The 12,548-nt window shown below is 35.3% G+C and overlaps 5 non-coding genes across 5 annotated transcripts; all 5 read right to left on the bottom strand.

Annotated features, from left to right (window-relative positions):
* Nucleotides 1–148: 148 nt before the first annotated feature.
* On the bottom strand, nucleotides 149–220 carry Trnae-uuc (transfer RNA glutamic acid (anticodon UUC)). The gene has a single exon. It is a non-coding gene; the product is annotated as a tRNA-Glu (tRNA).
* Nucleotides 221–1,708: 1,488 nt separating this feature from the next.
* Trnae-uuc (transfer RNA glutamic acid (anticodon UUC)) lies at nucleotides 1,709–1,780 on the bottom strand. Its single transcript has one exon. It is a non-coding gene; the product is annotated as a tRNA-Glu (tRNA).
* Nucleotides 1,781–3,904: 2,124 nt separating this feature from the next.
* Nucleotides 3,905–3,976, bottom strand: Trnae-uuc (transfer RNA glutamic acid (anticodon UUC)). The gene has a single exon. It is a non-coding gene; the product is annotated as a tRNA-Glu (tRNA).
* A 4,010-nt stretch (nucleotides 3,977–7,986) lies between these two features.
* On the bottom strand, nucleotides 7,987–8,058 carry Trnae-uuc (transfer RNA glutamic acid (anticodon UUC)). The gene has a single exon. It is a non-coding gene; the product is annotated as a tRNA-Glu (tRNA).
* Nucleotides 8,059–11,755: 3,697 nt separating this feature from the next.
* On the bottom strand, nucleotides 11,756–11,827 carry Trnae-uuc (transfer RNA glutamic acid (anticodon UUC)). The gene has a single exon. It is a non-coding gene; the product is annotated as a tRNA-Glu (tRNA).
* Between the last annotated feature and the right edge of the window lie 721 nt (nucleotides 11,828–12,548).

The raw sequence follows: 12,548 nt of genomic DNA, 5'->3' as shown, positions 1-12,548 counted from the left end.
TTACTGTACACAACTTTAACATTTTTAATATAAGTGTGACTTACTAAAGTTAGTGCGGACAAACACACATCCAGTAGATTATACGAAAGTTAACAAAAACGGTATTGTTAGAAAAGTTGAAATGTTTTATTGAACTCCAAAAGGTATGTTCCGGTGCCGGGAATCGAACCCGGGCCGTCTGGGTGAAAACCAGAAATCCTAACCACTAGACCACACCGGAGACACTACTATGCTTTGCGAACTAGTATCCAGTATTATACTGACATGTTATCTCCTTTATCATCTCATTATGTATAGTTGTTCATATTCGGAGCATCGACAGGGCCATAATGGATAACATTTTGTTAATATTTTACAGCAACTCTCTCAAATATGTTACAATAATGTTAAGGTCTACAAATTCTTCAATTTGGGTAATTGAATTTATTCATTTAATGTAAATAAAAAATGTTAATATCATGGACCATATTTATTAATTGTTAATAGTAAACAATAATTGGTGGGGGACATACAGTACACTCGTTTCAAAGACCAGTTTATAGTTTTAACATTTTCACTTTCATTTGCGTTATTATTTTCGTTTTTCGGTAAAATGCTTATTTAAACGTACAATGTTAGTTGAATAAATAGTTCGCCAGAGGCTAGGTATATAGCACGTTTTAACAGTACGGGTGAGAGCTGCTTAGAACCGATATCTCGCAACGGAAAACAAGGTCAAACAACTTGACTACACTTCGTAAAGTAATTACCGTTTTTACTGTATATACAGTTATGAAGAATTTAAATATTTGTATTTAATCTTCCCATGAATATTATAACCGCGCCTATTTGTTCAACAGAATACAATGTACATAAACTTATTTTTAAAAAATGTGTTAGAATATCGAATATATAAAGTTTGCAATAAAAACAATTATGAAAATGACATAATATTTACTGAAGTAGAATGCAGCGTTTTAAAATAATTGCATATCGAGTTAATCTCAAGGTAAAGTATAATATGTGGCCGTTTAATTTGTATTCTTTGAGTAACGAACCCTCCCAAGGCAAAACATCCGTATGAGGAGGAAATACAAGTAAGAATATGACTAAGGATACAAATTTGTTTCATGTTGGAATTACTATAACTATTCTAGGGCTCAGATATTGAAACGTCCATCTGCATTGATCCCCATGTCTATGATAAATAGTCCGATACATGCGAAAACTTTTGAGACATGTTCGTGAACTTGGAGACTTGGAGTTATAGAACCGGTACCCGTTGGTGAGCCTGTAACTTGGTGTCACACAATTACTCCCATCGGCGTACTGGTGACTTTTAGCCACTAAATGTACATGCCACCCGTGCGACACACAACACGATGTTACCATTTCACCAAGCCATTTAATCCCGCATTGACGGTGTTCGACGCTTGGAACGGCTAACATAGGGTACCATTTTGACATATGGAGAACTGGCTGAGAACTCGAAATTAGTTTGAAGGTTGATAACGAAGTAAACCAACATCAACCATCTTTAGGAACAAACCATATGTTTTGAAAAGTTCTAATGCTACAATTACTGTACACAACATTAAATTATCATTATCTGTATGACGCACTGAAATCAGTGCGGACAAAACACACATCAAGTTCATTATACGAAAGTAAACAATAACAATATTGTTAGAAAAGCTGAAATGTTTTTTTATAAATCAAAAAAATGAAGTTCCGGTGCCGGGAATCGAACCCGGGCCGTCTGGGTGAAAACCAGAAATCCTAACCACTAGACCACACCGGAGACAGTGAAATGATATGGCATAAACCATTATATCATTATAACACATACGATGTTATCGACGTGATTATCTCATGATATGATTGTTCGTATTCGGAGATACGACAGGGCAATAATGGATATCAATCTGAAACCATTTTTCAGCAACTCTCAAAAACATAAACGTTAAAGTCTTTAAATTCTTCAATTTGTGTTATTTAATTACTTCATAATCACATTTAATGTAAATAAATAATGTTAATATCAGGGGTCTTATTTCTAAATTGATCATTATAAAGATAAAATAGTATGTTTTCCCATTTGCGTTATTACTGATTTTCGGTACAATGAAAACTTACATAAGTTGAATAAATAGTTCGCCACAGGTTGAGTAAATAGCATGTTTACAGTACGGGTGAGAGGTTAGATAATGATATGTGATCTAACCATGAATATTATAAGCGCGCCTTTTTGTTAAAAAGAACACTGTGTGACCTTACAAAATACGCTGACATTATAGGTACAATAGTTCTAAAATATTGGAATAAAAAATAAACTTCAACCGGATCAATAGGCCTGACAGTAAAACATATAAAATATGCTGTTAGAATCCCGAATATATTGAAAAGTTTGCAATTAGAAAACATATGAAAATGACCGAATATTTGTTGAAGTAGAACACACTGTTATAATAAAAGAGCACACCGAGTTAATATTCAGGTAGAGTATATGTAAGGCCTTTTAGTTTGTATTCTTTGTTTTACGAATCGCCACAAAGCAATCTATACGCATGAGGAGAAACTACAAATAACAATGACTACGATTGAAGATATAACTATTGTTTGAAAATACATACATAAGTCATTGTTTGATGATATAAAAACTTAATCCTTACAGATTGAGCATGACATTGAGTCTCGGAAGCCCATTACCCTAATGACAATTTACACCATGCGATTGAGCAAGTCATTTAGTCTTGGAGGCCCATTACTCCATCTAATGACAATATACACCATGCGATTGAGCATGTCATTTAGTCTTGGAGGCCCATTACTCCATCTAATGACAATATACATCATACGATTGAGCAAGTCATTTAGACTTGGAGGCCCATTACTCCATCTAATGACAATATACACCATGCGATTGAGCATGTCATTTAGTCTTGAGGCCCATTACTCCATCAAATGACAATATACACCATAGGATTGAGCATGTCATTTAGTCTTGGAGGCCCATTACTCCATCTAATGACAAAATACACCATAGGATTGAGAATGTCATTTAGTCTTGTAGGCCCATTACTCCATCTAATGACAATATACACCCAGCGATTGACCATGTCATTTAGTCTTGGAGGCCCATTACTCCATCTTATGACAATATACACCATGCGATTGAGCATGTCATTTAGTCTTGGAGGCCCATTACTCCATCTAATGACAATATACACCATGCGATTGAGCATGTCATTTAGTCTTGTAGGCTCATTACTCCATCGAATGACAATATACCAACTGCGCTTTAAAATAATGTTGCTCCGAATTATATACCATCACCAGCTACAGCTACGAAGGTGACGTTTCCTGGTCGTCGCTACCTGGCCTTCCATAATCCTACCAAAGTAACTTTTATATTTGACCTAAGTTTTAGGACGGTACTGCTACAGCAAAATAAGTTAAAAGCGCATTTGCTGCAATAAGTCTATATATAAGGTTTGAGCCCCACCGGGACCACCTATGACCTAGGGGACGAATTGTACGTATAATACATTCAGTTGATTGACCGATTCAAATACCTATGCTCTATGTGATCTGGTTATAGACACAAACTATCTGATTTCTAACTCCTTTAGTCCATAAAAAAATATCTGCGGGACAATGAATCACCTTGACCCCGGAGAAAAGAATTGTAAAATCTTGGTAGAAGACCTCTAGTTGATGTAAGATGTCATTCAGCTATGCTCTGCAACCTCAGATTTTTTAACATCTAACTGCTTTAGGCGCATATAAAAATATAAAAGCAACACACATAGGGACCATATACACAAGCTCTGTGTCTTCTGATTAGCAATACGACAATTCGAAAGTTAACAATAACGGTATTGCTATAAGAGCTGAAATGTTTTATTGAATTCCAAAAAGTATGTTCCGGTGCCGGGAATCGAACCCGGGCCGTCTGGGTGAAAACCAGAAATCCTAACCACTAGACCACACCGGAGACACATTTATGTGTTACAAACTAGTAGGCAGTATGAAACTAACACATACGACGTTATCGACGTAATCACCTCATGATATGGGGAGCTACTACAGGGCCGTAATGGAGATCACACTCAAATCATTTTACTGCAACTCTCTAAAACATGTAACATTAACGTTCAGTTCTACAAATTCTTGAATTTGGGTAATTTAATTAATTCATAATCACATTTAAAGTAAATAAACAATATAAACAGCAGGGACCATATTTCTAAATCGTTCCTTATAAACATTACAAGGGGGAAAGAACATACTGTACACTCGTTTTCAATATCACATTTTATTTTCACATTTCAACTTTCAATTGCGGAAATTATTATTGATTTTCGCCGGTAACATAAAATACGCATTGCCTTTGCGCTGGAAATATCTTGCTGCGGCTATATCAAACATATCATATTAAAACCACACATTCAGCAGATTATACCAATAACGGTATTGTTTTTTAAAGCTAAAATGTTTTTGCGACTCCAAATACTATTTTCCGGTGCAGGGAATCAAACTCTGGCCACCTGGGTGAAAACCAGAAATCCTAATCGTAACCACTAGACCACACCGGGCGACAGTTAAGGGCCTAGTTTAATCCTTCTATAAGTGACCCCCCCCCCAAAAAAAAAAAAAAAAAAACCCACAAAGAACCAACAAAAACAAGAAGCCCAAGAGGGCCTATGTTCTACTGGCACGACTCTTGTGGTCATTTTCAATCCAGAGCATGTACGTATGAGTAATAGGCAACACATATATAGTTCACTTTTTTGTGTTTGGGTTAGCTAAAAAATGCTACATGTTCAACATCTGAGGACAGAAAAGTGTTGTAAGCAGATTAGTTGCATGAACTATTTATATATGCCAAGTAAAGGTAATCTAAGAGTAAAAAATATTTGCTTTCAAAACTGTACATGGTCAAAATTTCATTTCTGTAGCTTTAAAAAATAAAAAATAAGTCAGCTTTTGCCCAAGGGGCATAATTTCAAATGTTTTGCTAGACGGTGATAATATGATGCTCCACAACAAATATCAAGGTATGTGCCTTGTGGTTTGAAACAAGGAGATTTTGAAAATATTTCTAAATAAGTCTCTAGGAAACTTGTGACTCCCGGGGCAGTGCCACTTTTGACACAAGGGGCATACTTTGAACAGAACAGAACAGAACTTTTATTATATATATATACATTCACGGCCGTAACATAAAACAGTATTGACATTAATGTTGTATGAGAAGAGCATAAATTCAAGAACAAATATAAATATAGCTATTCAAATACTAATAAGCAATAATTAAATTAAATTAAAGCACTTTTGCGCTTTTCAATGGCAATATAAACAAATTTAGCAAGTTTCCTTAATAATGCTGCATTTTCAGAACTTAACACATTACATAGTTTTTTTCTTGGTTGGCCAATGACAATAATATCGTGGTAAGCACATTTGTCTAATATCTTTATAAAATGGACATACAAGAATAAAATGATATTCATCTTCAATCATATTCATATTGCAATATATGCATTTTCTATCATCTCTTGGTATATTTCTATATCTGCCTTCTTCTATAGCTAACTTGTGTGCTGAACATCGCACTCTACTTAGAGATACTCTATGGTTAACATTAGTGACACTATCGAGATATTTTTCATAACAAAATCTTGTTTTTATATCTTTATAAGTACAAAGTTTGGACGATCATTTAAAGTCGCATACCATTTCTGCATGTGCGACACATCCTTTTAATGTAGTGATGATTTGTATGAAGTTATTTGAAAATCGCTTTTTTAGTTACCAAGTTATGGCCCGGACACGGAATTGCTAACGGACGGACAGACGGACAGACAGACGGACAGACGATGGAGGCCATAACATAATATGACCCTTCGGGCGTATAAAAATAAATCAAGGTTCTTCTTTGCCAATTTCATTTAATTTTAAGTATCATTACTCTTAACAATCGTATCCGATTCAGAGAGAGGACTAGGTCAAGCGATGTCAGTGCGGCGATCCAGAGTCATACAGTGGACATTCGCATATCCTTCCGTTCTGACGTGCCTATACGTTACACATACTACCTATATGGCAAAGACGAACGAACGACACAGACTCAATCTATTTATCTAACAATGTGAAATTTGCTACCAATAATAAACCTTATTTCTAGTTTTGTCTTGTTGTTTTGATTTGGTGTCTCGAACAATTTTGATTATATTTGAAAACTTGAGTAAAAAGGCTTAATACCTCAATAGCGATTGAGCATGACATTTAGTCTTGGAAGACAATTACTCCATCTAATGATAATATACCAACTGCCATACAAAATAAAGTTCCGGAGCTGGGAATCGAACCCGGGTCTTGGTGAAAACCAGAAATTCCTAAACACTAGACCACACCGGAGTCAGTTTTATAGTGAACACTAACACATACGATTATCATCAAATTAATCATCTTATAACATGATTGTGTTCGTATTCTGAGCTAAGGCAGGGCCATAATGGATACCATCCTGAAACTATTTTACTGCAACTCTCTCAAATATGTTACATTGACGTTATTTTTTTCTTCAAATTCTTCAATGTGGGTAATTGAATTGTATTTCATTATCATGTTAACATTAGGGACCATATTTCTAAACTTTTCATAGTAAACAAAAATGGGGAAAAGAACATACTGTTCACTGATTTTAGTTTTCACATATAAACGATCATTTGCGTTATTATTGTTTTCGGTAAAATGCTTTTTTAAACCTACAATGTTAGTTGAATTAATAGTTCACCACAGGTTGAGTATATAGCACGATTTACAGTGCGGGTGAGAAATGAGAACCCACATTTCTAAAAAACAAGGTTTGACAAATAATGACTATAACATATGTACCGTTTTCAATATACATGAATATACCATTATGAAGAATTCAAATAATGATATGGGATATTTCCATGAAAACTGTTACTATTTGTTCAATAGAACATTGAATGACCTAAACAAAATTGACTGGCATTACAGGGTACAAAAGAATATTGGCATCTGGACTTAAAGACTTGATGCTGATACCTGTCTCAGTAAAGTAGTATTTTACAATGAAAGTTTGACACGGAAAATGACACTGAAATAACCCCCATATAAATAGTGCGGTTAAGTATCCAAACAAATTGACAGACACTATACTCACAAATTAAGACACGTGTTACAAGTCAAAATCTTGATGTTATTTCGGGTGCAAAACATACTCGACAGCGCCAGCAACTACTCGACAGCGCCATCACAAGACCAACAGCACCACCATACATGGATATATTGTTTTCTCAAGATGTGCTTGTAAGTTCATTTGTATGACAGCGTGAGTACTATACATAATCGTTATAATTGCATGCACCAGAATTTTCCTACTTTGTGTGTAATCAACAATGAGTACTTGAAATGCTAGCAGATCTCAAAATGTGCACACGTCTGATTCTGACGAGAGGCTTCTGGCAATATAGTTCCCACAATATTGAAAATCAAAACGGAATCCCTGCAGTAAAAGTGTTCATACACGGCACCACATTCTCCGATATTTCGAAATATGTCTTTAATATGTTTAATATATATAATAAAATTATCAAATAAAATATAAATCAGACTAATAACACAAGGGACGGCTGCAGCTGCAGGAAGTGTCGACAGCTCATTTCCTTTGCACCATCGATAAGTGGTGGAGCTGGCGTTTATAAGTAGGCGTGTAATAAATTAAAAGTGCTTTTGCTGCATAAGTCTATAAATAAAGTTCATGAGTATATGGAATTCATCACTTAAGAACAAGTAATAAGTTTTGTTAAGTTTTAATGCTACAATTACTGTACACAACTTTAACATTTTTAATATAAGTGTGACTTACTAAAGTTAGTGCGGACAAACACACATCCAGTAGATTATACGAAAGTTAACAAAAACGGTATTGTTAGAAAAGTTGAAATGTTTTATTGAACTCCAAAAGGTATGTTCCGGTGCCGGGAATCGAACCCGGGCCGTCTGGGTGAAAACCAGAAATCCTAACCACTAGACCACACCGGAGACACTACTATGCTTTGCGAACTAGTATCCAGTATTATACTGACATGTTATCTCCTTTATCATCTCATTATGTATAGTTGTTCGTATTCGGAGCATCGACAGGGCCATAATGGATAACATTTTGTAAATATTTTACAGCAACTCTCTCAAATATGTTACAATAACGTTAAGGTCTACAAATTCTTCAATTTGGGTAATTGAATTAATTCATAATCACATTTAATGTAAATAAAAAATGTTAATATCATGGACCATATTTATTAATTGTTAATAGTAAACAATAATTGGTGGGGGGACATACAGTACACTCGTTTCCAAGATCAGTTTATAGTTTTAACATTTTCACTTTCATTTGCGTTATTATTTTCGTTTTTCGGTAAAATGCTTATTTAAACGTACAATGTTAGTTGAATAAATAGTTCGCCAGAGGCTGGGTATGTAGCACGTTTTAACAGTACGGGTGAGAGCTGCTTAGAACCGATATCTCGCAACGGAAAACAAGGTCAAACAACTTGACTACACTTTTTAAAGTAATTACCGTTTTTACTGTATATACAGTTATGAAGAATTTAAATATTTGTATTTAATCTTCCCATGAATATTATAACCGCGCCTATTTGTTCAATAGAATACAGTGTACATAAACTTATTTTAAAAAAATGTGTTAGAATATCGAATATATAAAGTTTGCAATAAAAACAATTATGAAAATGACATAATATTTACTGAAGTAGAATGCAGCGTTTTAAAATAATTGCATATCGAGTTAATCTCAAGGTAAAGTATAATATGTAGCCGTTTAGTTTGTATTCTTTGAGTAACGAACCCTCGCAAGGCAAAACATCCGTATGAGGAGGTAATACAAGTAAGAATATGACTAAGGATACAAATATGTGTCATGTTGGAATTACTATAACTATTCTAGGGCTCAGATATTGAAACGTCCATCTGCATTGATCCCCATGTCTATGATAAATAGTCCGATACATGCGTTAACTTTTGAGACATGTTCGTGAACTTGGAGACTTGGAGTTATAGAACCGGTACCCGTTGGTGAGCCTGTAACTTGGTGTCACACAATTACTCCCATCGGCGTACTGGTGACTTTTAGCCACTAAATGTACACGCCACCCGTGCGACACACAACACGATGTTACCATTTCACCAAGCCATTTAATCCCGCATTGACGGTGTTCGACGCTTGGAACGGCTAACATAGCGTACCATTTTGACATATGGAGAACTGGCTGAGAACTCGAAATTAGTTTGAAGGTGGATAACGAAGTAAACCAACATCAACCATCTTTAGGAACAAACCATATGTTTTGAAAAGTTCTAATGCTACAATTACTGTACACAACATTAAATTATCATTATCTGTATGACGCACTGAAATCAGTGCGGACAAAACACACATCAAGTTCATTATACGAAAGTAAACAACAACAATATTGTTAGAAAAGCTGAATGTTTTTTTATAAATCAAAAAAAGGAAGTTCCGGTGCCGGGAATCGAACCGGGCCGAAAACCAGAAATCCTAACCACTAGACCACACCGGAGACAGTGAAATGATATGGCATAAACCATTATATCATTACATGCATATTACAACACATACGATGCTATCGACGTGATCATCTCATGATATGATTGTTCGTATTCGGAGATACGACAGGGCAATAATGGATATCAATCTGAAACCATTTTTCAGCAACTCTCAAAAACATAAACGTTAAAGTCTTTAAATTCTTCAATTTGTGTTATTTAATTACTTCATAATCACATTTAATGTAAATAAATAATGTTAATACCAGGGGTCTTATTTCTAAATTGATCATTATAAAGATAAAATAGTATGTTTTCCCATTTGCGTTATTACTGATTTTCGGTACAATGAAAACTTACATAAGTTGAATAAATAGTTCGCCACAGGTTGAGTAAATAGCATGTTTACAGTACGGGTGAGAGGTTAGATAATGATATGTGATCTAACCATGAATATTATAAGCGCGCTTTTTTGTTAAAAAGAACACTGTGTGACCTTACAAAATACGCTGACATTATAGGTACAATAGTTCTAAAATATTGGAATAAAAAATAAACTTCAACCGGATCAATAGGCCTGACAGTAAAATATATAAAATATGCTGTTAGAATCCCGAATATATTGAAAAGTTTGCAATTAGAAAACATATGAAAATGACCGAATATTTGTTGAAGTAGAACGCACTGTTATAATAAAAGAGCACACCGAGTTAATAATATTCAGGTAGAGTATATGTAAGGCCTTTTAGTTTGTATTCTTTGTTTTACGAACCGCCACAAAGCAATCTATACGCATGAGGTGAAACTACAAATAACAATGACTACGATTGAAGATATAACTATTGTTTGAAAATACATATATAAGTCATTGTTTGATGATATAAAAACTTAATCCTTACAGATTGAGCATGACATTTAGTCTCGGAAGCCCATTACCCTAATGACAATTTACACCATGCGATTGAGCAAGTCATTTAGTCATGGAGGCCCATTACTCCATCTAATGATAATATACACCATGCGATTGAGCATGTCATTTAGTCTTGGAGGCCCATTACTCCATCTAATGACAATATACATCATACGATTGAGCATGTCATTTAGTCTTGGAGGCCCATTACTCCATCTAATGACAATATACACCATAGGATTGAGCATGTCATTTAGTCTTGGAGGCCCATTACTCCATCTAATGACAATATACACCATAGGATTGAGCATGTCATTTAGTCTTGGAGGCCCATTACTTCATCTAATGACAAAATACACCATAGGATTGAGCATGTCATTTAGTCTTGGAGGCCCATTACTCCATCTAATGACAATATGCACCCAGCGATTGACCATGTCATTTAGTCTTGGAGGCCCATTACTCCATCTAATGACAATATACACCATGCGATTGTGCATGTCATTTAGTCTTGGAGGCCCATTACTCCATCTAATGACAATATACACCATGCGATTGAGCATGTCATTTAGTCGTGTAGGCTCATTACTCCATCTAATGACAATATACCAACTGCGCTTTAAAATAATGTTGCTCCGAATTATATACCATCACCAGCTACAGCTACGAAGGTGACGTTTCCTGGTCGTCGCTACCTGGCCTTCCATAATCCTACCAAAGTAACTTTTATATTTGACCTAAGTTTTAGGACGGAACTGCTACAGCAAAATAAGTTAAAAGCGCATTTGCTGCAATAAGTCTATATATAAGGTTTGAGCCCCACCGGGACCACCTATGACCTAGGGGACGAATTGTACGTATAATACATTCAGTTGATTGACCGATTCAAATACCTATGCTCTATGTGATCTGGTTTTAGACACAAACTATCTGATTTCTAACTCCTTTAGTACATAAAAAATATCTGCGGGACAATGAATCACCTTGACCCCGGAGAAAAGAATTGTAAAAACTTGGTAGAAGACCTCTAGTTGATGTAAGATGTCATTCAGCTATGCTCTGCAACCTCAGATTTTTTAACATCTAACTGCTTTAGGCGCATATAAAAATATAAAAGCAACACACATAGGGACCATATACACAAGCTCTGTGTCTTCTGATTAGCAATACGACAATTCGAAAGTTAACAATAACGGTATTGCTATAAGAGCTGAAATGTTTTATTGAATTCCAAAAAGTATGTTCCGGTGCCGGGAATCGAACCCGGGCCGTCTGGGTGAAAACCAGAAATCCTAACCACTAGACCACACCGGAGACACATTTATGTGTTACGAACTAGTAGGCAGTATGAAACTAACACATACGACGTTATCGACGTAATCACCTCATGATATGGGGAGCTACTACAGGGCCGTAATGGAGATCACACTCAAACCATTTTACTGCAACTCTCTAAAACATGTAACATTAACGTTCAGTTCTTCAAATTCTTAAATTTGGGTAATTTAATTAATTCATAATCACATTTAAAGTAAATAAACAATATCAACAGCAGGGACCATATTTCTAAATCGTTCCTTATAAACATTACAAGGGGGAAAGAACATACTGTACACTCGTCTTCAATATCACATTTTATTTTCACATTTCAACTTTCAATTGCGGAAATTATTATTGATTTTCGCCGGTAACATAAAATACGCATTGCCTTTGCGCTGGAAATATCTTGCTGCGGCTATATCAAACATATCATATTAAAACCACACATTCAGCAGATTATACCAATAACGGTATTGTTTTTTAGAGCTAAAATGTTTTTGTGACTCCAAATACTATTTTCCGGTGCAGGGAATCAAACTCTGGCCACCTGGGTGAAAACCAGAAATCCTAATCGTAACCACTAGACCACACCGGGCGACAGTTCAGGGCCTAGTTTAATCCTTCTATAAGTGACCCCCCCCCCCCCCAAAAAAAAAAAAAAAAAAAAAAACAACAACAAAAAAAAACCCCACAAAAACAAGAAGCCCAAGAGGGC

The sequence above is a fragment of the Mya arenaria genome, chromosome 15, assembly GCF_026914265.1.
Source record: "Mya arenaria isolate MELC-2E11 chromosome 15, ASM2691426v1".
Taxonomy (NCBI): Eukaryota; Metazoa; Mollusca; class Bivalvia; order Myida; family Myidae; genus Mya; species Mya arenaria.
Note: the sequence above shows the minus strand (reverse complement) of the source record. Positions and strands in the feature narration are given on the sequence as shown.